We start from the raw sequence: 24,212 nt of genomic DNA on the forward strand, positions 1-24,212 counted from the left end.
TCTGGATAGAAAAACTGATCGTAGGAAAGTAGATGATTATTGGAAGTGTAAATGTGCCTGTACAATCTTCAATAAATGATTGACTTCTTTCCCGATCAGAAAAAAAATTGATCTACGTATAGTCAGTAACCTATTCTTTAACAGCTTGCTGACCGCCTCCTGTATATATACGTCGGCAGAATAGCACGGCTGCGCAAAGCAACGTAGAGGTACGTTGCTTTAAATTTGCCACCCCTGCCGCAAAATCCATGACCATGCCCGCGGGAACCTGCGGACTCGAAGTCCGCCGGTGTCCCGCGATTGTGTCACGGAGCTGCAGAACAGGGAGATGCCAGTGTAAACAAGGCATTTCCCTGTTCTGCCTTGTGACAGGACAGTGATCTACTGCTCCCTGTTATCGGGAGCAGTGATCAGTGTCATGTCACAGATAGCCCAGCCCCCACAGTTAGAATTACTCCCTAGGACACACTAAACCCCTTCCTCGCTCCCTAGTGGTTAACCCCTTCCCTGCCAGTGTCATTTACACAGTAATCAGTGCATTTTTATAGCACTGATCGCTGTATAAATGACAATGGTCCCAAAATAACATCAAACGTGTCCGATGTGTCGCAGTCACGATAAAAATCGCAGATAGCCGCCATTACTAATAAAAAAATATTTTTATAAAAAATGCCATAAAACGATCCCTTATTTTGTAGATGCTATAACTTTTGCGCAAACCAATTAATATACGCTTATCGCTTTTTTTTTACCAAAAATATGTAGAAGAATACATATCGGCCTAAACTGAGAAGTAAATTCGTTTTTTTTAGATATTTTTTGGGGATATTTATCATAGCAAAAAGTAAAAAATATTGTTTTTTTTTTCAAAATTGTTGCTCAGAGCGCAAAAAAATTAAAACCGTAGAGGTGATCAAATACCACCAAAAGAAAGCTCTACCAGGCAATTGTCAGTTAAAGCGACGCAGTGCCGAATCGCAAAAAGTGCTCTGATCAGGATGGGGGTAAATTCTTCCGGGGATGACGTAGTTAAAGCCCAACTTCAGGCAAACGACTACACCGCTGCACAACTATACACGTCCTGACTTTGAAGAGGGATATCTCGGTTATGGCAGCAGCTGCTGCCATAACAGAGGTATGCGTCTCTTCAGGTAGCGGTCCGGTTTACAATAATGGTGGTCTTTGTGGCGGATTCACCGCAAGATCACTGTTATTGGCAGTGGGAGAGATGCCTCTTCCTAGCTGGTTATGTATACGAGTGAGGGCAAGATGGCCTCCACCCGTCTCCATACTATAACAGGGCGGAAGCGATGTCAAAACATCACTTCCACCCATAGCTCTTAAAGGGCCATTTTATTTTTGTCATTTTTCCAAATGACAAAAAAATGTTTTATTGCATTTAAAGTCCAAATATGAGATCTGAGGTCTTTTTGACCCCAGATCTCATATTTAAGAGGACCTGTCATGCTTTTTTCTATTACAAGGGATGTTAACATTCCTTGTAATAGGAAAAGTGTCCCAATTTTTATTTTATTTTTTTAAAAACAATGTAAAAAGAAAAAAAAAATGTTAAAGTGACCTGTCCTGACAAGCTTGCATGCAAAAGTGAACGCATACGTGAGCAGCACCCGCATATGAAAATGGTGTTCAAACCACACATGTGAGGTTTCGCCGCAATCGGTCGAGCGAGAGCAATAATTCTAGCCCTAGACCTCCTCTGTAGCTCAAAAGATGCAACCTGGAGAATTTCTAAACTTTGCCTATGGAGATTTTTAAGGGTAAAAGTTTGACACCATTTCACGAGCGGACGCAATTTTGAAGCGTGACATGTTGGGTATCAATTTGCTCGGCGTAACATTATCTTTCACAATATAAAAAGAATTGGGCTTACTTTACCGTTGTCTTATTTTTTAATTAAAAAAGTGTTTTTTTTCCATAAAAAGTGCGCTTGTAAGACCACTAGTCAAATACTGTATGGTGTGACAAAAAGTATTGCAATGACCGCCATTTTATTCTCTAGGGCGTTAAAAACGTGTTTTTAACTTCTAAATACCGAGTCTGAAAAACAGGCTTGGTCCTTAAGTGGTTAAATACCACCAAGAAAGCTCTATTTGTGATTTGTGGGAAGAAATTTTCATTTGGGTAAGTGTTGCATGATTGCGCAATTGTCATTTAAGGTGCGACAGCGCTGAAACCTGAAAATTGTCCTGGCCAGGAAGGGGGTCAAAGTGCCCAGTATTGAAGTGGTTAAAGTGGAGCTCCAGCCCCCAACCGAAAAATGAAAACTCAGCAGCTACAAATACTGTAGCTGCTGACTTTTACTATTAGGCCACTCACCTGTCTAGGGATCTTGTGATGTCCTCACCCAAGCCGATTCCGAAATTGTCTCCCAGGTGCAGGTGCCGCCATCTTGAGTAAGGGAAACTGGCAGTGAAGCTTCACAGCAGGTTCCCTACTGCACATGTGCAAAGTGCTTTGTAAATGGCCTGGTGGTGGCGGGGGAAGGAGGAGGAGGGGGGAACTTCCAGCTCCCCCCTGAAAGGTGCAGTAATTTTCCGCTCTGGCTGATCAGCTCAGTTTGATTGAATCTAATGCGATTGGAAATTCTGGCTAATCGAGATTTTGAAGATTCAATTGTTTTGATTGGATCTCAGATCAATTGGATAATAAATTTGAAACGCGTATATCCACCATGAGGCTCATTGAGGGACTGTTCCCATCTTCAGATGATACGACAGCAAGGCTCTATTCACACATGTGGGACGCGTTACATTTTTGTTTTGTTTCTTTGCCCTACGCATGACAAATGCGTCAAAGAAGATCCTGCGCCTCTTTTTGGCGGTGATCTCCTGCGATTTGTCAAACGGCTGCTACCTGGGAAAATAATGGCACTGCAAGCGCGCTGCGCGCTTTTTGCGAATTTCCCCATCCGTTCGGATGTGAACGCAGCCTTATGGGAACATAAAGCGCGACGTGTTTGTAGCACTATTTTGGGAACGCACAGGTGTGAATAGGGCCTTGGGATCGTACATAAAATTGGTGTGTGTCCACCATCAATCGATCATAATGAGGGGCTGATTGCATCGCTCTATCCCCATTAGTTAGAGGGAAGTGTGCGGCCCCTTCAGTCACATGTCCCCGGAGTACAGAGGAAGGAGCCCAGGGCTGACCGAGGAGTCCCCCTGCCAGGGGCTGAGTCAGGACGGCAGTGGGCGGGGCAGAGGGCTGTCCTCAGGCGTTGTGCTGGAAGTGCCGCTCCCGGCAACTCGCTCCGTTCCCAGCGCGGCGCCATCTTGGCCCCGCCCATCTCCCCACACCAGGAGGAGGAGGGGGCGGAGACGGAGCGGTCACCTCTGCAGATCGCTGCGAGCTGCGGCTCCTCCCCCTTGTGTCCCCGCCCACCTTGCCCCGGGCCGGCCTTTGTTTCCGGTGCTCGCAGCGCCCTCTTGCCGCCCCTCCCCAGCTCGGGTTTTGGCAATCTGTCCGAGGCCGCTCTGGAGCGCCGCTGCTAGGAAGGTAAGCCAGCCCGGTCCGCCGGGCCTGAGGAGAGCGGGGAGTGAGGAGAAGGGGGAGGAGAGCGGGCCTGGCCCTTTCCTGGTGCGGGGTAAACATGAGGCGGGGGCCGAGGCCTCCTTCCCCGGACACTCACAGCTTGTCAGTCTTCCGCTGTGACAGAGCGGGGCCGGGCCCCTCAGGGGGAGGTCAGGGGCCCCACAGGGGGAGGTCAGGGGCTCATGACATGTCACTCAGCTGCTTCCCAGAGGATTATGGGGGAGAAGGGTGAGTGTGGGGGGCAGGAGATCTGTCTAACTATACTCAGAGCACTGACACTGGGCCACTGGTGTCATTGTCTACAGGACCACCATATACACACACTTCCTGTGTGGTGACACCGGTGTCATGTAAGAGCGACACCGGTGTCACGTAAGAGCGACACCGGTGTCACGTAAGAGCGACACCGGTGTCACGTAAGAGCGACACCGGTGTCACGTAAGAGCGACACCGGTGTCACGTAAGAGCGACACCGGTGTCACGTAAGAGCGACACCGGTGTCACGTAAGAGCGACACCGGTGTCACGTAAGAGCGACACCGGTGTCACGTAAGAGCGACACCGGTGTCACGTAAGAGCGACACCGGTGTCACGTAAGAGCGACACCGGTGTCACGTAAGAGCGACACCGGTGTCACGTAAGAGCGACACCGGTGTCACGTAAGAGTGACACCGGTGTCACGTGACACAAGTGCTGTGTAAGAGTAACACTGCGATGACACCATTGCTGTGAGTGACCCTATATGGAGTGACACTGGTGCTGTGTAAGAGTGATACCTGTCCCATGTGATGTGACACCAGTGTTGTGTAAGAGTGACATCATGTGCAGTGACACCAATGCTGTGTGAAGTGACACTGCTGCTTTGTAACAGTGACACCAAGGGAGATGACACCATGATACCTGTACATGTGAAGAGTGAAGCCAGTGCTATGTAAGAGTGACACCCTGTGCAGTGGCATTGATGCTGTGAGGAGTGACACCTGTGCCATGTTAAGTGACACCATATACAGTGACACTGGTGCTTTGTAAAGTGACAGCAACATCAGTGGATTGACAGCTGTGCCATGTAAAGAGACTCAGGTGATGGTGACACGGGTCCTGGGTAAGAGTGACACAGGTGCTAGTTGAGAATACCATCATGTGGGGGTGACACCAGTTCTTTGTTAGTGACGCCTTGTGGTGACGTGACACCTTATACCTTGCGTAGAAGTAACACCTTATGTAGTGACACCCCTTGGTGCTGTGGGGCGTGACACCTTGTGAGGTGACCGCCCCCTCGGTGCTGTGGGCAGCGTGACGCCTTGTGAGGCGACCGCCCCCTCGGTGCTGTGGGCAGCGTGACGCCTTGTGAGGCGACCGCCCTCTCGGTGCTGTGGGCAGCGTGACGCCTTGTGAGGCGTCCGCCCCCTCGGTGCTGTGGGCAGCGTGACACCTTGTGAGGCGACCGCCCCCTCGGTGCTGTGGGCAGCGTGACCCCTTGTGAGGCGACCGCCCCCTCGGTGCTGTGGGCAGCGTGACACCTTGTGAGGCGACCGCCCCCTCGGTGCTGTGGGCAGCGCGACACCTTGTGAGGCGACCACCCCCACGGTGCTCTGGGCAGTGACACCTTGTGAGGCGACCCCCCGGTGCTGTGGGCAGTGTGACACCTTGTGAGGTGACCGCCCCCTCGGTGCTGTGGGCAGTGTGACACCTTGTGAGGCGACCGCCCCCTCGGTGCTGTGGGCAGCGTGACACCTTGTGAGGCGACCGCCCCCTCGGTGCTGTGGGCAGCGTGACACCTTGTGAGGCGACCGCCCCCTCGGTGCTGTGGGCAGTGTGACACCTTGTGAGGCGACCGCCCCCTCGGTGCTGTGGGCAGTGTGACACCTTGTGAGGCGACCGCCCCCTCGGTGCTGTGGGCAGTGTGACACCTTGTGAGGCGACCGCCCCCTCGGTGCTGTGGGCAGCGTGACCCCTTGTGAGGCGACCGCCCCCTCGGTGCTGTGGGCAGTGTGACACCTTGTGAGGCGACCGCCCCCTCGGTGCTGTGGGCAGTGTGACACCTTGTGAGGTGACCGCCCCCTCGGTGCTGTGGGCAGTGACACCTTGTGAGGCGACCCCCCGGTGCTGTGGGCAGTGACACCTTGTGAGGCGACCCCCCCGGTGCTGTGGGCAGTGTTACCTTGTGAGGCGACCCCTGGGGCTGTGGGCAGTGACACCTTGTAAGGCGACCCCCAGTGCTGTGGGCAGTGACATCTTGTAAAGTGACCACCAGTGTTTTGGGCAGTGACACCTTGTGAGGCGACCCCCAGTGCTGTGGGCAGTGACATCTTGTAAAGTAACCACCAGTGCTGTGGGCAGCGTGACACCTTGTAAGATGATGCTGTGGGCAAGCATGGTCAGGGTTGCGAATTCCCTGTCTAAAATGGCATTGGGTTGTCACACTGGTATGACCTGCCATGTTCTCCTGTACCTTCCTCCACTGATACCACTGGATTGTCGGTATCATGGAGGAGGAGCACACTTGGGTGTATTGGACTCCACAGACCGTCCAGCTGATGTTTACATGTATAACGCTGAGCATTGTGTTGGTCCTGTCATTGTGTGTATTAAGTTATATATGCAATCATCATTGCATCTTTAGGACAAGTGTGTTTATATTTTGACAAGTTGTGTGCTGATGTGTACATTGTGCTGGGATTTTTTGGGGGTGACAGGCAGAATCTGACACTTGGAGGTCCTCCAGCAGAGCTCTAGGCCAGTGTCTCCTCCAGTGGAGGTCCTCCCATAGTTGTGTATTGCTGGAGCTCTGTACACCCCGATGATACTTCTTGTGAAAATCCTACAATCTTATGGAAGCAGAAGGTTCTAAGATGCAGCAGATTGCTGCACAGCCGTGTGTTAGGATCCTCTGTTATGTCACTTTGTTGGTTGTTGATTTTTCTGTTTTGAGGTGTCACCGATGAAGCCAGATCTGTAAGCCTTTGAACCTTGCAGTATTTTCTTTTTTACTTTTTTTATTATTATTAATGAGGATTGTGATGTAATTGTCAGTGCCGAGGTTATTTGGCTGGGAATGTTTCCTGCCTCTCTTCTGCTTTCTATTTATTTCTATGTTTGTATCTTGAGTGGTGCAGTGCTGCAGATCTCCACTATCCTCTCCTGACAAACACAGCCTGGATGTGTGCTTGTTACTGTAAATGTTATTGGAGGGGAGGAGGGGGAGGCCTGCAAAGGCAGCGGAAGGAGCTTAGAAAAAGGTTGGTGGCACCACATACTTACATTTAATAACAAAGAAAATCATTCTCATTGTCTTTATCCTTAGTTACTTACTAGCCCCACCTAATGCATGCTGGAATGTAGTGCTGTGCTGTCACCAACGTGTTGTTTTTCTTGCCAGTAGCATGTTTTGGTTGTATCTTGAAGGCTTTACAATGATGCATAGGTGTAATCAGAAGACCAAGTGTGATGTCATTATTAGGGCTCTTGTTGTGTTTTCTTTTTTCTTTAATACCTGTATCCACAATTACATCTCCTCAATGAAAGCTTTCAGTGCCTGTGGAAAGAACTGAGGAAGTTTACTTGTTTACAAATATGCTTTTTGTTACCTTGTTTCTTTTTCATTCATCCTGTTTGACAAGTTCTTTTAGTGCCCCTGATGACATCATTGTCTTAGATGCTGTCTAGCCTTTTAAAAGATCATTAAAGTGATAATGTGTTTTATAATAGAGTGGTATGGCTTAGAAAACTGATTCACTAATTGTATATTTTTCTTTAATAGGAATTTACTGCCCAGTTACTTTAGTGTATTATCTTTGAGTTTTTTTGTTTTTTGTGGGTGAAAATAGAGATATTAGTTTAGTTACATGTGTTGGCTTCTGTTGACTTCAGCAGTGACCATAATCTAATCTCTCAGTACTGGTGATGACTGTAGCATTGCTAAAATGTGAAATATTTCCAGTGGAAATTGTGATCATTGATTGATGTGTATGGCACAGTGTGGAGTGACATAGGGGTTGATTTACTAAAACTGCATCGGGTGCAGCTGTGTCTGGTAGCCAATCGGCTTCTAATTTCAGCTTGTTCAATTAAAGGGGTTGTAAACCCTTATGGTTTTCCCCCTTAATGCATTCAGATGAAAAAACACTTGTAGTGCACCTGCCCCCCAGAGCCCCCCTTTTACTTACCTGAGTCTGATCACTCCTGCGCCAGGACGTGAACACCAGCTCCAGTTGGTGTCTTGAGCCTTGATTGGATAGAGTGATAGCAGCACAGCCATTGGCTCTCGCTGCTGTCAATCAAATCCAATGATGCGGGAGCCCGGGGCGGAGCCAAGTCCTGCTGTCTGTGTCAGTGGACGTAGTAGCAGGACACGGGAGCGCACCTGCACGGGTGCCGCTGAGGGACTGCAGAAGAGGAGGATCGGGGCCACTCTGTCCAAAACCAACTTCACAGATGACATGTTGGGGTTTTTATTTTATAAATAAGAAACCTTTAGTTATCCTTTAAGCTTTGACAATAAAACCTGGAAGCTGATTAATTGATTTCTATGCAGACCACCAGATTTTGTACTCTGCAGTTTTAGTAAATCGCCCCCATAGTTATCACCAATCTATTGCAAATCGGATATCTAATCCAGTGGTCCCCAAACTATGGAGTGTATGTGACTTTTTGTTTTACCTTTAGCCAATCCTGCAGGTACTGTTCTTCCCATCACTACCAAGGATGAGGCACAAATAAGTGGAAATTTCTTCTCACTGAAGGGGCACATCTCTTCCTACGGAAGACTTTGATGGGCCACTGTTCCTCCCGCTGACAGCGGTAATGGGCCACTGTTCCTCCCGCTGTCAGCGGTAATGGGCCACTGTTCCTCCCGCTGACAGCGGTAATGGGCCACTGTTCCTCCTGCTGACAGCGGTAATGGGCCACTGTTCCTCCCGCTGACAGCGGTAATGGGCCACTGTTCCTCCCGCTGACTTTTTTTTAGCTGGCTCCTAGATCCCAAGCAAATTTGTCAAACCCTGGCCTAAAGCTTGGGAATCCCTGCTTAAGAAATAAATTGCATTGTCATTGATACATGGTTATTTACAACCTAAGGACATGGGTATACTTCTGGGACAGTTTTTGTCTACTAAAAAATTGCAGTGCTTTACATTTGCATGGAGGTCAATAGTTACTATACAGATATATTTTTGATGTTCTGTGTATCCTGAAGCACCAAAGGGCTGTGCAGCTTCTCTAAGTCCTTTTTCACAAAAGCCTCAGCATGTGTAAGGGCCAGTTCACACACTGCTGCGATGAGGGAACCCTGGAAATCCACTGCGGGTTCCCGCATCGCATGTTTCCCGGCGGCAGTTCACACTGCCCTATGCGAACTCCTGGTAGTGTCAATTAAAAGTTAATGATGTCCCCAAATCAGTTTGCATATTGCAGTGCGATCTGCAAACTCGGACAGGAATCGGATTGTATGGCTGAAATTGCATCGCACAGAGATGGCATGTGATTTTTTTATTTTTGTTTTTTCACTGCGGTGCGAGTCGCATCCGACCTCTGACATTGCACCAGTGTCAACCGGCCCTAAGAGTTGCGTGAACAGCAAGCTTTGATAAAGCATTTTCAGAGCTTTGTTGAAGCTTTTAAAAATACCATTCAGCTCCAGTTTGTAAATGTTGAACACTATTAGGAGGAGTGTTGAGTCCCACTTCAAGCAATCCTTAGTGCTTCTTGAAGCTTATTGAAAGCCTACTGAAGTCTGCTAGCATTCCTGTGCCATTTGGGGCTATGTTTTTTGATTTGGCTGAAATCGCACCAAAAGTAGTGCATGCACTACATTTGGAAATGCATTGCAACTTATGGTATTTTTGTGCTTTGCGATCTAGTGCAGGCAAACACACTGCTTTTGCATCCTGCATTTGTGTTGGTGTTAACTTCTCATTGGCACCCATTGAAGTTTACAACTGCAGTTCATTTTGAATGTGGTGCACAAAACTCTAAATAGTGAGTGGGTTTCCCGCTCCGCATTCTAGTGTAAACCTGGCCTCAAACTGTAATGCATTTTTTATATTTGCATAGAGCTTGCCACAAAATTGATACCCATACAATGTTTTTTTGAAAAGAACTGCCCCCCCTTTTAAAGTACAGAATTACATTTTGTTGCTTTGAGTTGGAAAAAATATCACCCCTTCCTAAAAATGATTCATAAACTCAGTAAGGTGTAGCTCATTACACAAAGCCATTTCAACTGTGATCATTTTGATTAGCTCAGCATCAAAAGAGCTTTCTTGGAGCATTTCAGTCCCTGGTAGTGCAACTGAAGCAAACAATCAACTATGGATGGCAAGGCACTGTCAGCTCGCGCTTTTCTTTTTTTTTTTTTAGGGTGGGTTATGTTCCATGTTTACAGGAGAGGACTAGGCATAAACATGTTAAATACATGTTACATTAAAGCGGGGGTTCACCCTAAAAAAAAAAAAAAAAAAATTCTAGCATGCCATCTAGCATACTAGCGCAAGCTACAGTATGCCTTTATTTTATTTTTTTGCGCCGTACTTACAGTTTAATCCCGTAGTTAAGTTTCAGACTCCCCGTGGGGAGTAAGCGTTCCTATGCAGAGGGGAACATGATTGACGGCCGGCTATGGCGCGTCACGCTTCCCGAAAATAGCCGAAATAGGAATTGGCTCTTCACGGCGCCTCCGCAGTCAGCTCCTAGTCTGTGCGCAGACGCCGTATAGCACCGTGAAGAGCCGAGTCCTACTCCGGCTATTTTCAGGAAGCGTGACGCGCCATAGCCGGCCGTCAATCATGTTCCCCTCTGCATAGGAACGCCTACTCCCCGCGGGGAGTCTGAAACTTAAGGCTGCATTCACACCTCGGCGTACAAAATCGCGGCGTTTTGTCCCGCGAATTGCGGAGACAAAATGCCGCGATTGTGAATGCAGCCTTCACCCCCTCTATGGAGATGGTTCACATCTCCTATGCCGAAAGCCGCCTGAAAAAAGGTCCGGGACTTTTTTTCAGGCGGCAGGCGTACAGCGTTCGGCGTGGAGATGTGAACCATCTCCATAGAGATGGCCTGGCCGCTCGTCTCCACCACAAGGGTGTCAAAGCGTGGGGTCTGTATCAGCAATTTTTTGCCATTCTGCCATTGTAGTGCTTCCTTCGGCTGCTCCACAGTGTGGAGGCTTAGGAGATCCCAATGCTTTTAATCGCTCCAGCTTGGCCTCTGCGTCCTTGGTTCGTCTACCCTGGCGGTTGCCAGGGCGGGAGGTAACTCTGTCTCAAGGTCCCATGTTTTCATCCTGTTGTACAGTCACTGACTTGCTCAACATGGCTATTGGAAGCCGGACTTTAAGTGACCGGGGTCTGTCAGACTCGGTCATCTCAACAATGCTGAGGGCACGGTAGTCTTCTTCCGGAGGATCTACCATCACACCTGGCAGGCCTACTTCTCTTGGTGCGAAGGGATGGAGTAACATCCACGGACGTACTCGGTGTCCAGGGTCCTGCTGTTACAGCTTGGAGAGGATCTAAAAACAGATTTCAGCCTTGGCTGTGTTTATTCAGTGGCCTTTTTGCGGCCCTTCTCCTGGTGGGTCCCCTTTTTGTGGCAGGGGGTTTGTCATATACTTTCCCCCCTCTTGGCCCATCTCTCCCCCCATGACTTTTGACTGTGGTGCTCTCGGTTCTTCTGGAACCTTCCTTGTGGTAACATCAGAGGTAACATCAGAAGGTAGCCCCTTTAGTGGCCTTTACCTCTGTTAGAAGGGTTATGAGTTGGCGGTCTTGTCTTGCAAGCCGCCATGTTTGATCCTCCATAAGGTTCAGGTGGTGGTGCACCCACGACCTTCCCTTCTTCCGAAGGTGGTTTCGGCCTTTCGCAGGAATAAAGGACATTGTTTTTCCATCCTTCTGTCCTCGGCCGGCGCATCCTACAGAGGTTGCCTTTCATACTTTCGGCGTGGTACGCGCTTCGCGGGTGTTCCAGCCTGCTACGGCTCCGTTTCGGAGTTCTGACTCTCTTTTGTGTCGGTGTCTGGTCCACAAAAGGGCCTGGCGGTTTTGTCGACCACCATTTCTCGGTGGATCGGGCAGGCTGTCATACAGGCCTATGCTCTTTAGGGGCGGGCTCCCTTTCCGGTCACGGCACTTTCGACCAGGGCAATTGGTGCTTCCTGGGTTTTTTTCCAACATCATGCGTCGGTCTCACAGGTATGCAAGGCGGCGACTTGCTCGTCCGTTCACGTTTTTTCCAGAATTTACATGGTTGCTGTGAGTGCATCTTCTGATGCTTCTTTCGACCACTAGTTTTTGCAGGCGGCTGTTTAATGTTGTTGCTCCTCCGTTGAGGAGCTCTGCTTGTTTTGGGGTGAAATTTAAAATAATTTTACTGATGCATTTCCCACCCCTCATTTTTGACACTGCTTGGGGACCTCCCACTTGTCAAGATTTAAGGAGCTGTGTCCGTCCATGGACGATAAGAGAAAATAGGATTTTTTGTACTCACCGTAAAATCCTTTTCTCTGAGTCCATGGACGTACACAGCACCCACCCCTCCTTTTTAGGCGTGTACTGCTTGTTACAAACTGAGGCTGCATGCTGCAGTGAGGAGGGTTATGTCTGGAGGGACCGCCCCCTGGATGGGGCTGTTCAACTCTGTTAATGTAACATGTATTTAACCATTTAACATGTTTCTGCCTAGTCCTCTCCTGTAAACAGGGAACCCACTTGTCAAGATTTAAGGAGCTGTGTCCGTCCATGGGCTCAGAGAAAAGGATTTTACGGTGAGTACAAAAAATCCTATTTGGCCTCAACACCAAACGATATGACACCATTCCTACAGTAAAGCGTGGAGGTAGTAATATGTTATGTGGGTGTTTCTCTGCAGCAGGGACTGGAGCACTTGTCAGAATAGAATAGAAGGAAATATGACTGGGCACAATACTGTCAGATTCTTGAGGAAAATCTGCCTTCTGACAAAAAGTTGTTAATGGGAAGAAGGTTTACCTTCCAACATGGCAATGACCGAGAGCCCACAGCAAAAATGACCACACAGTGGTTTCAAGAAGGAAAAGGGTGAATGTCATTGCATGGCCTAGTCAGAGCCCAGACTTAAAGCTGTTGCAAACCACTGGGTTTCTTTTTTTTTTTTTTTTTAAATCTGACCTGCAAGGTAAAGCCATAATGTGCTAGTATGCATCGCATACCGGCACAATATGTGAAACCTGGCTGAAAACGAAGCATTCCAGTGATATGCTGTCATTGCTGCAGGCCGCTTCCATCTTCACCCCTCTTCCTTCCGGGTCCATGGACTCCGGCTGTTTGACTGGCCCTGGCTGCGATGACATCACTCCTGTGCATGCACAGGGTGAGCCACTGCTTAAGGCATAAGATTCTGAAGGAACGCCCCAGGTGGTTGTTCCTTCAGAACGCAGGTACCGATTATCTCATCAACTGCATATATAGTAAATATCTCCTAAAAGGTGTATGTTTAGGAGATATTTACAGTACCTACAGGTACAAGTCAGAGATTCACGTTTACAGCCACTTTAAACCCCATTGAAAATCTGTGAAATTACTTGAAGACTGCAGTCCAAAAACTGTCGCTATCAAATTTACCTGAATTTGAGCAGTTCTGCAAAGAAGAGTGGGAAATATTGCAAAGTTAGTAGAGGCGTATCCCAACAGACTAAAGGAGGTAATTAACCACTTAAGAACCTCCCGCCGTCCTATGTTGTTACTTTGACACTAAAATACAGTTGTTATGGCAGCCGCTAGGTCCTCGATGGATTCGCTGCAAGATTACTTTTATCGGGGGCGTGAGAGGGTCCCGCCGCTTACCGGAGCTTTCGGTAGCAGCGGAGACTATCGCATCTGCTCCCCTTACAGCCTGGATGTTGAGTGAGGGAAAGATGGCCCCCCCCTACTCGGCTCCATAGCATTGGAGGGCGGCAGTGAATGTTTTTAAAGGGAAATATATATATATATATATATATATATATATATATATATATATGTGTGTGTGTGTGTGTGTGTGTGTGTGTGTGTGTGTGTGTGTGTGTGTGTGTGTGTGTATGTGTGTATATGTATATATGTATATTTTTTATATATATATACACACACACACACTCCTGATCAAAAGTTTAAGACCACTTGAAAAATGGCAAAAAAAATCATATTTTACATTGTTGGATCTTCACAAGGTTCCAAGTAGAGCTTCAACATGCAACAAGAAGAAATGAGAGTGAGACAAAACATTTTTTGAGCATTCAATTTAATGAAAACAACGAATAAACTGAAACGGGCTGTTTTTCAGCCGATCAAAAGTTTAGGACCACACCTCCAAAAAAAAAACTAACCCCCCCCCCCCCAAAACAGAAATCCAACTTCCAAATATGAACTCAGTAATGAGTAGCTCCGCCGTTATTGTTGATCACTTCAAAAATTGGTTTCTGCATGCTTGATGCAAGCGTTTCCATGAGGTGAGTGGGAACATTTCTCCAAGTGGTGAGGACAGCCGCACGAAGGCCATCTACTGTCTGGAACTGTTGTCCATTTTTGTAAACTTCCCTTGCCATCCATCCCCAAAGGTTCTCAATTGGATTTAGATCAGGGGAACACGCAGGATGGGCCAAAAGAGTGATGTTATTCTCCTGGAAGAAGTCCCTTGTCCTGCGGGCATTGTGTACTGTAGCGTTGTCCTGTTGAAAAACCCACACAGACGAGGGCCTTCAGTCATGAGGAATGCTCTCTGCAACATCTGGACATAGCCAGCGGCCGTTTGACACCCCTGCACTTCCTGAAGCTCCATTGTTCCACTGAAGGAAAAAGCACCCCAGAGAATTATGGCGCCCCCTCCACTGTGGCGCATAGAAAACATCTCAGGTGGGATCTGCTTGTCATGCCAGTAACGTTGGAAACCATCAGGACCATCAAGGTTACATTTTTTTTCTTATCAGAGAATAAAACTTTCTTCCACCTTTTGAATGTCCCATGTTTGGTGCTCTCTTGCAAAGTCCAAACAAGCAGTTCTGTGGCGTTCAAGGAGACGAGGTTGTTGAAGACGTTTTTTGTTTTTGAAGCCCTTCAGTCTCAGATGCCGTATGATGGTCATGGGGCTGCAGTCAGCACCAGTAAGGGCCTTAATTTGGGTCGAGGATCGTCCAGTGTCTTGAAGAGAGACCCTGCTTATGCAGTTCAGCAACCCAACCACGTTCAAAAAGGGAGTTTTTTTGCCTTTGCCATCACAACGTGTGACTACCTGACAGAGAATGACAATAAATCCACATCTTTGCACAGATTTGGCCTTTTTAAAGGCATGTGGTCCTAAACTTTTGATCAGCTGAAAAACATCCTGTTTCAGTTTATTCGTTATTTTCAATTAATTGAATGCTCAAAAAATGTTTTGTCTCACTCTCATTTCTTCTTGTTGCATGTTGAAGCTCTGCTTGGAACCTTGTTAAGATCCAACAATGTAAAATATGATTTTTTGCCATTTTTCAAGTGGTCTTAAACTTTTGATCAGGACTGTATATATAACAGTGTAAAAAACAAAAACTTAAGACGTCCCGCCGAGGTCGCGCACAAACGCATACGCAAATCAGGCCCACATATGAAAACACACATGTTGGGTATCGCTGCGATTGTTGGAGCAAGAATTCTAGCACTAGACCTCCTCTAACTCAAAACTAGTAACCTGTAGAGAATTTTAAAGGTCGCCAATGGAGATTTTTAAGTGCCAACGTTTTTCGCCATTCCACAAGCGTGACATGTTGGGTATCAACTTAATCGGCATAACATTGGGCTAACTTTTCTGTTGTCTTATTTTATTTAAAAAAAAAAAAAGAAATTCCCAATAAGTTGTGCTTGTAAGATGCTGTTGCCATATCGCAAAAAATGGGTACAATGGGGACCATCAACAGCGTTAATTTAGCTGACAATTGTGCGGCGCTGTACCCATATTAAAAAGTGTATGTCAACAATAGCGCTTTCTTTTGGTGGTATTTGATCACCTCCTGAGGTTTAAATTTTTTGCACTATAAACCAAAAAAGACAGACCATTTTTTAAATATTTGTTTTTTACTTACTGCTGCAAAACATACCCAATAATTATTAAAAAAAAAATTATTTCTTCAAAGGGTTAAATGTGTACCTAAGGAGTGCTTGCCAACTTGCAACCTATGGAGAGTGTTTTCACTGTGAGAAGGCAGATATCCGCGTTACTGCTTGGCAATAGTAGCTGGAGCGACCCGCTGGCGGTGCATGTGTGTGTGCCCCAGACCCAGAAGTGCAGAATCCCGTACAGATGAGATTCTGTCCAGAAGTGCCGCAGTAAATGTGCATGGGGCAGTCGACATCTGGTTAATTTTTAAAGAACAAAAATGGTTTTATGCCAGGAAAACCTGCTGTTCATACATGAGACATGAAATATAAACAATGTGTATCCCTCTATAGTGTGTACTTGTCTCAAGAGCACAAAGTGTAATTTCTGTCTGCTGCTTTGTTGCTCTATCATCAGCATGCATCACTTATGACAAGTTTTCCTGACACCTAGAGAAAAAAAGGTGACAGGAGGGACCTCCAGCAGATCGACAGCCTCAGCTCTGTTCTGTGGGTGTCCCCCCCCCCCCCCCCCCGCCCCCAATCAGCTCTCAGGGATCTCCTCTCTGAGCTCTGTAGATTGTAACTTCAGCTATCTGCTCCTTTTTTGTTTTTTTCTGAACTCTGACAAGCTTTATAAATTCTAGGCTGTGAACGGAAGTAGGGAAGACTGCAGATTTAGAGGTACAACCTATGTAGAAGAATTAGTTTCAACTCCATCACCCGAGTTAAGTTGCTTCATTGGATGTATGTAAGGGTTTACAACCGGTTTATCTGCTCTGTGCAGTGGCATTGCCCAGAGTGTCCAGCACCTCCTCTTCTGGGGTCACCCAGTGGCACTCTCCGCTCATCATCTTCCGTGTCTGCTGCCTATGCAAGGTTGTAGGTTCGCTCCAGAGTCGGCCTTGTCTAATTGGCTTACTGATTTTCCCAGAAGTCTGCACTTGGATACAAGTCAGATTTTGAGCAACCTCCTGCAACAAAAATGTCAGCTTTAGTGCCATACTTTTAAATGAAAAGCATGTCTAAAGGGATGCAGACCCTGCCACTTTGCTCATGAGAGCCCTGCCCTGCTGACTGATAATTCTAAAACCACTGAGCACATAGACACAGACCACTTGTTTATTCTTTCGGAGCAGTGTGCAGGCAGCCTGGGTTAGGCAATGGAGAGGCAGCAGCTGTAAGGACTCGCCTGTACATCCATGTTTACAGGTACGCAGGGATGGGTGCATGGCAGGGGACGCACACTGTCTGCATGCAAAAAAAGTCACGATTCTCATTTTGGCCAGAATGCAGCTATAGTCTGTGCAGCTGCTGCATCTCCATTGATTAACTCAGACTGCCTACATACAGCTTCATGCTGCTCTGGAAACCTAAACAAATGCCTGTTCATGCTGTAAAGGCTTGGACACCCAAGTCAATGAGTTTTTATGTGAAACTAAAATGTTGAATAATTTTTCCCTACATGCGACCCAACACGATCATAACATTCAAAATTGGAGACTGGGTCACTTTGCCCATGCTCCCTGGGTATGGAGGAGCACAAGACGTTCTCCCTTGTGACAGTGCTTAGGCCTGCCAGCCAGTCACTAGGCCCAAGCACCATCACATGGCAGAGAAATGGTGCTAATCCCCCCCGGTCATGAACTCTGATTTCACTGCTACTTGCTGTGTAGAAAGTAGTGGTGGAGAGTGCAGGCACGCTATCTACAAGGTGTGGAGTTTACAGAGACGCTCTTTGCTTTTTGCTCCACCAGCCTGAAATTGGTTCTCTTTTCAGGTTGGTGGGGGCCTAACTGCATTCATTTGAAAGCTGTATTAAGGACTGCATTGTTAAGGGTGAGGATTGTGTATTTTATGTGAGGGGAAGACGTGTGCAGCACAATGTGCATTGGCACGCTGTGGTGCCATCAATTCTGAATGCCACCTTAGTGTGCCTTACTGACAGATGTGCATTTAACAGTGTAAAGATGTTAAAGAGCCCTTTATGTTCCTGGTGATGTTTTAGACTTTGATGAATTCTAAATTCAATCTATTGTGAAGATTTTCTTTTCTCTTTTACATTAACTTTTATTTTGCTGTTGCAAAATTATTGTTTTTGCTGTGTAAAAACTAAATGTCGAAGCAGTTACTGTATGTATTCTTAAAAAAAAAAAAAAGTTTGTTTTTTTGTTTAAAAATAACAAACATGTTATTTTTACCTGCTCTGTGCACTGGTTTTGAACAAAGCAGCACAGATCCTTTTTTTGGGGGGGGGGGGTTTGACTGGAGCTCCTGCCCCCACAGCAAGCATCTTGCTATGGGGGCACCTAAGCTGAGCCGCAGCTCTGTGTGTATATTCAGACATGGCGCCACGGCTCGGCCCTCCCCACAACTCTCCTCATTGGCTCACTGACTTTGACAGCAGCGGGAGCCAATGGCGCCACCTGCAGTTTTTCAGGCCAATCAGCAGGGAGAGTCCCAAGCAGTGGAGGATTTTGTACAATATTGCTGGATCAAAATGGGGCTCAGGTAAGTATTGGGGGGCTGCTGCACACTAAAATGGGCTGTAAAGGTCTTTATTTTCTAAATTCGTTCCTTTAAGCATTTATTGTAAGTGAACCAACAATGCACTAGCTTAATGTAACCTATTTAGAAAAAAAAAAACCTTTACAACCCCTTGAAGGTTTATCTGAACGCATAGTATGCATTGAGATAAAATAAACCTTCTGCCTTTGCAACCCCTTTAAGAGAACTATCAAGTGTCATGTCTAATGGAGAGAGATGGAGACGCTGGTCTGTCCTTCCAGTGAGCAGGCAGGTGAAGCAGGAAGTGCGTGTTTAATAGATTTTGTCCAGTAAAAACAATTCCTAGGTGTGACTTTCCACTTGCGATTTGGCTAGAGTTCCCCTTTAGAGTTCACACTGCTGCAATCCAATTTGATCTTACTTTGATGTGGTTTGCATATTCTGTGGGACTAAAATTGTACTGAAATGGCACCAAAGTAGTACAGGAAACTTCATGTGAATGGGCACCATTGAAAAAAATGATTTTCATTATTATGCAATTCTGAGCAACTCAGCCCTTATACATCCCAATCAGAATGGGTGCAACATGTAACATGCATTGTCCTGGGTCATCATTGATCTGTACTGTAAATAATATCTGAAATCAGTTGTCTAACTCTCTATCCAAAATAGTCTAAAGCTGAGCCATTTCCACCATCTATCAATATGCAACCCTTGCTGACCACAGCCCCATCATCAGTCTTAGACAGAGGGTGACTATTGAGGGTGACGACTGAAAGGCTAAGGCCTGCCATAGACGGTTCAAATCTTGGCTGCGTTTTGAACCATGTATGGACAGGTTGAATGTGCCCAAGTTGATTGATGGATCAGCTTGGGTACAACTAGCCTGCCAGATTTTACATAGTCTCCCAGGGGGGGCGGCTTCCTAACATGTTTTTTTTTTTTTTTTTTTCTCTTTTAATTCATTAAAGTCCCGCCCCCCCTCCCTCCCCAAAAAAATGCGTTTTTCAAAACCGCTGCGTAAATACCGCTTAACATAAAAAAATCAGGACAATCGCCGTTTTAACTCCTAGGATCGCTGCTAAACAAAAATGTGTAATGTTTGTGGGTTATGAGTAATTTTTCTGGCAAAAAATACAGATTATAAATTTTTAAACAAAGTGCCAAAATAGCCTGGTCTTAGGGCCCTTTCAGACGGACGGATAGAATCGTGCTTTTAGCTGCGGATTTTCTATTTTTCTACCGCAGCTAAAAGCACACAATGTTTTCCTTTGGCCCCATTCACACACAGCGTTTGCGTGCGATTACGTTACATGCGGTTTGGTGCGAATAGAAAAAATAGAATTGAATGCGTCCAGGTGCGATGTAGTGCAGCTATATGCACATAACCGCAGGTAATCACAGTCTTTTTTTTGTCAACTGCGGATAGCGTTTTAGAATTCAAGGGACCCAAACAAAAATAAAAAGGGTTGCTATGGAAATGAATACTGCAGCTAAACGCGGCTGCAATTAAACGCACGTAAACGCAATGTGCAAATGCAGCTAATCGCAGTGGCTGGAGCCTTGAATTTCACAAAACATTTGTAGTGCTTTTAACTGCGGCAAAACAGCCGTCCGTCTGAAAGGGGCCTTAAAGTGGTAATGAATTTTAATGCAAAAAAACACAGTATATAACACAAGTTGTTTGGTAACATATAAGATATCACACTGAGTAAATAGATACCGAACATCTCGCACTTTAAAATTGCGAGATACTTAAATCTCCCTATAGGTGACGCTTTAAACATTTTTTACAGGTTACCTGTTTAAATAATCAGAGGTCTAGCGCTAGAGTTCTTGCTCTCCCTGCAACATTTGCAGTGATCCGTCGCATGTGGTGCGAACACGTTTACATATGCGTGAATGATTTGCGTATGCATTTGTTTCTGTGTGGGGGAAGGGGGGTGCCTTTTTTAAATGTTTCCTTTTTCCCTTTTCCTTTCTCCCCAAAAAAATGTTTTTTACTTCTGCCCTGGAACGGAAATTACATCATGAAGCCGATCCGGTCCTCCGAGATCAAGGGTGTCAAACTCAATTTCATTGTGGGCCACATCAGCATTATGTCACAGACATCCTCTACCCTTACATTATGTGGTAAGAGCCACCCCACCTTTAGAAGTTGAGTCCCCCACTCTCCCTTACATCACAGTGCACCCCCTTTTCCTTATGCTGCTGCTGGGAAGAAGCTGGATGCATTGCTTGAAAGCAGAAAGTACAGGGTCAGGAGGAGGCCAGAGGAGGGCTGGGTCTCTCCTGCAGTTGTAGGAGAGGTGCGAGGGCCACATTAAATGGCCTGGAGGGCTGGATTCTGCCCGTGGGCCTTGTGTTTGACACCTGTGTCCTAGATCATAGAGATGATCTGGATGACCCCTCCTGCTGCTAAAAGTTAATCGTTGGCTAATAAGCCGCTCAGCCCATTTTCATGAGAGTATCGCCAGTGGGAAAAAAAATACTGAGGTGATGGCTTCAGCCACAAGGTGTGTGTGAGATTTGCAAGTGGTTATATAAAACAAGAAACCAGGGATTCTGCAGGGCAACTGTATTTCAGCATTTCAGGAAGTAAAACCTAATATAACTTTTATTTTATTTTTTTTCTCGAATCTTTTTTTTTTTTTTTTTTTTTTTTTTTTTTTCGAAAAATATTTTATTGGGCCAATCACAATAAAATACAGAATACATTGCATCAAATGTACATAAAAAGAAAAAACATTGCTGTGTATGCATAAAAGACAGGTATACAAAATGCATAAAGAACAACGCATTGGCACCAAAAATAATACGATGACACGTCATAAAAAAGAATGGAATAATCATAACAAATTTTCCCCTTGCACTGAACCGGACAGAGAAACCCTGCCAATCCAGTACAACAAGAAACATAAGGCCTGCCCGCCCAATAACTGAGATGTGGACCAATCACTACTTCAATATATGATTCTCTCAAACTTGCAGCAGACAAGTCAAAACCAGTCTCGGGGGAGCAAGTTCTGGAGTCTCCAACCAGGCCCCCCATATACTATGAAATTTTCTACGTGCATTTCTATGCTGATACGTTAAGTGTTCCCGTATGAGTATATAATTGACTTGGTCTATCCATAATTTCTTAGTGGGGACATGAGGGGATAGCCAAAACCTGGCCACCAGCTTCCGAGCTAAATACAATAGTCTAATTACAGCAACGTTAATAGGATAATGATAAACTTCTTCATCTATTGCTCCCAGAATACACGTCAAGGGTTCCAAGGGGACCCTGACCTGAAAAACTGAGGAAATAGTCTCTGTGACATCACCCCAATACCGGTGCAGCTTGGGACAACGCCACATCAGGTGAATGAGAGACCGCTCCACCCCACAATGCTTGGGACACTCGGATGAGTCCCTCACCCCCCAGCGATGTAACTGAATAGGTGTCCGATAGACCCTGTGCAACAAAAACAAGTGAGATAGTCTATGTGACTGTGACACTGAAGTAAGTGGACCTGCCTGCAAACACAATTCCCAAGTTTCACCACTAATATCCCCCAAATCCTCTGTCCAGCCCCTTCTACTTGGAAACGTTGTAGAGTCTTGTATCGAGGCTAATAAATTGGAGTAAGCATAGGATATTAAGCCCTTCTTCTCCCGACCAAAAAATACATGGTCTATCAAAGAGTGATTAGTAAGTACAAGAGTAGAGGTCCTGCTCTGAGCTTGAAGAGCATGTAGGATCTGAAGGAACCGATAGAACTGCTGCCTGGGAAGGTCAAATTCAGTCTGTAGTTCAAGAAATGACTTCAACATGTTACCCTTATACAACTGAGCAATTTTATTAATACCCGCCGATTTCCATGCCTGGAAACCGTCAAGTTTATGAAGTTCCCCTAGATTGGGATTACCCCACCTGGAAGAAATCCCGAAATTCGCAAGGTGGATTTAACCGCAGTCCAAAGCTTCCTCAGAACGACAGTAGGCGCCGTCTGTGGCAGGTGAGGTAATCCCGTCTCCAAACTCGCCAAAACTGAGACACCGCTAGTCTCCGTCCGCAAAAGGGTTTCTATGGAGTCAGTCATTTAGAATTCCCATCCCACAAAAATGCTGCAGCTGGGAAGCATAAAAGTAAGGTGCAGGAGCAGCCGCTCCTCCTTGATCCTCACCAAACTGCAAGGTAGAAAGACTAATCCTAGCGGGACCCTTCTTCCAAATTAAGAAGGGTCAATACGTGTAAACCATCTACGGGGTATCCACTAAGGGGAATTATGCATAATATATAGCAATTGAGGGCACCAAACCATTTTGATAAGGTTAATTCTTCCTATAACAGATAATGGGAGTTTGCACCAAGTATTGCATGTCATTTGGAGCCGCTTAAAAAGGGGTAATAGGTTATCTACCAGGTAAGACATTGGATTAGCCAAGACCTGAACCCACAGGTACCTGAACGAGGAGACTACCGGCAATGAGATCTTCGGGTCATCCAAAAGTAAAAGAACCGATTTACTCCAGTTGATGGAGAATCCCGACAAGGAGCCAAAGCATCGAATCACCCTCATAGCTTCTGAAAGGGACACATCCACGTCCCCCAGATATCGCATAAAGGGAGACCTTCTCAGCACTCAAACTTCTATTGAATCCCACAATAGATGCCGATTCACGTATAGTAGCCGCCAGTGGTTCGAGGGCCAATGCGAACAACAGGGGCGCCCCTGTCACGTGCCCCTCAAAAGGGGGAAAGAGTCTGAGAGATCCCCGGTAACACGGATTCTAGCCGTAGGAGCTTCTCAAATCTTTAAAAATACAATCTATTTGCCTAGGTGTTTGTAGTGTTTAATGTGGTTTATTTTGTAGTACTGCTAATAATTTTAGTCTGCATGAGTTAAGGGCAGATGTATAACCTTAGCTGAACTTGTGCATCACTCACATGGTGTTTTTATCGGGTTCATTCCCAGCCTTAATTTTTCCTTGCAGTGCAACTTTGTTCTCAACTGAAAATAGAGAAGAAAACTAATGTACATTTTTCCTTATTAGTTGTGTAGTAATTTTCTTTAAAGGGGTTGTAAAGGTTATTTTTTTTTATTTTCTAAATGGGTTCCTTTAAGCTAGTGCATTGTTGGTTCACTTACCTTTTTTTCTTTTGATTTTTCACTTAAATGTTTGTTTTCTTTGTCTGAATTTCTCACTTCCTGTTTTTCCTCAGTAAGCTTGCCCCCATCATCCGAGCCATTCTGGCTGGGGGTTAGTGGGCCAGAACAGCTTACTGAGGAGGATCAGGAAGTGAGAAATGCAGACAAAGAAAACAAAGAAAAAAAAAAACACATTTTAGAAGGGAAATAGAAGGAAAAGGTAAGTGAACCAACAATTCACTAGCTTAAAGGGGTTGTAAAGGTAAATGTTTTTTCACCTTTATGCATCAAGGTGAAAAAACATCCGACCCCTTCTATCACCTATAAAACCTGGCTGAACATGCCTGGCTATGTCCTCCTCCTGCCTGTAAACTGACCACGGTATATCATGGCTGCTGAGCCCTGACACCATGGTCAGTTTATGTGCCTCTGTCCTTCTCTCCCCCCTGCCTGTCTTTTCTGTGTCAGCTTAACTTTAACCTATAGCAGCTGTCTTCTTATGGAGTTTTACTGGTTGCTACCAGCAGGGTTAGAGCTTGCATGCTTATGCACAGATTAGAGGTTTGCATCAGGTCAACACAGAGTGGATGAGTACAAGGATTGCAGGCGTCGACTGAATAAAAGGGGGGGGGGAGACAAACGAAACAAAATGTAAACACAACGGCAGCAACAAAAAAAAGCATAGTCAGAGGAAGAGAGGAGGAAAGAGTTCCCTCAGGTTGGGGATCGGAAGACGTTGGGTGGCAAAGCCAAAGGTGGACAGGTGTAAGGTTGGAAGAGCATTGGACCCCCACAGGGTTCACAATTTTAAGAAATTTGGTGTGGGCGTCCTGGAGGATACTGGTCATCATTTTCAATGATCATGAGGGTTGTCAGAATGCTCTTTACCTCTGCAAACGAAACCGCAATTGCGCACTTGGCAGCAATAAATAGGTGGC

The 24,212-nt window shown here is 46.0% G+C and overlaps 1 protein-coding gene across 1 annotated transcript in view; it reads left to right on the top strand.

Moving 5' to 3' along the window:
• The first annotated feature begins 3,387 nt into the window (after positions 1–3,387).
• Positions 3,388–24,212, top strand: part of TAOK1 (TAO kinase 1) — a 137,704-nt gene continuing 116,879 nt past the window's right edge. Inside the window, exon 1 of the mRNA XM_040338555.1 lies at positions 3,388–3,516. The gene's annotated coding sequence lies outside the window, so the exon portion shown is untranslated. The remainder of the gene's footprint in view (positions 3,517–24,212) is intronic.

This window comes from Rana temporaria, chromosome 2 (assembly GCF_905171775.1).
Source record: "Rana temporaria chromosome 2, aRanTem1.1, whole genome shotgun sequence".
NCBI classification, from domain to species: domain Eukaryota; kingdom Metazoa; phylum Chordata; class Amphibia; order Anura; family Ranidae; genus Rana; species Rana temporaria.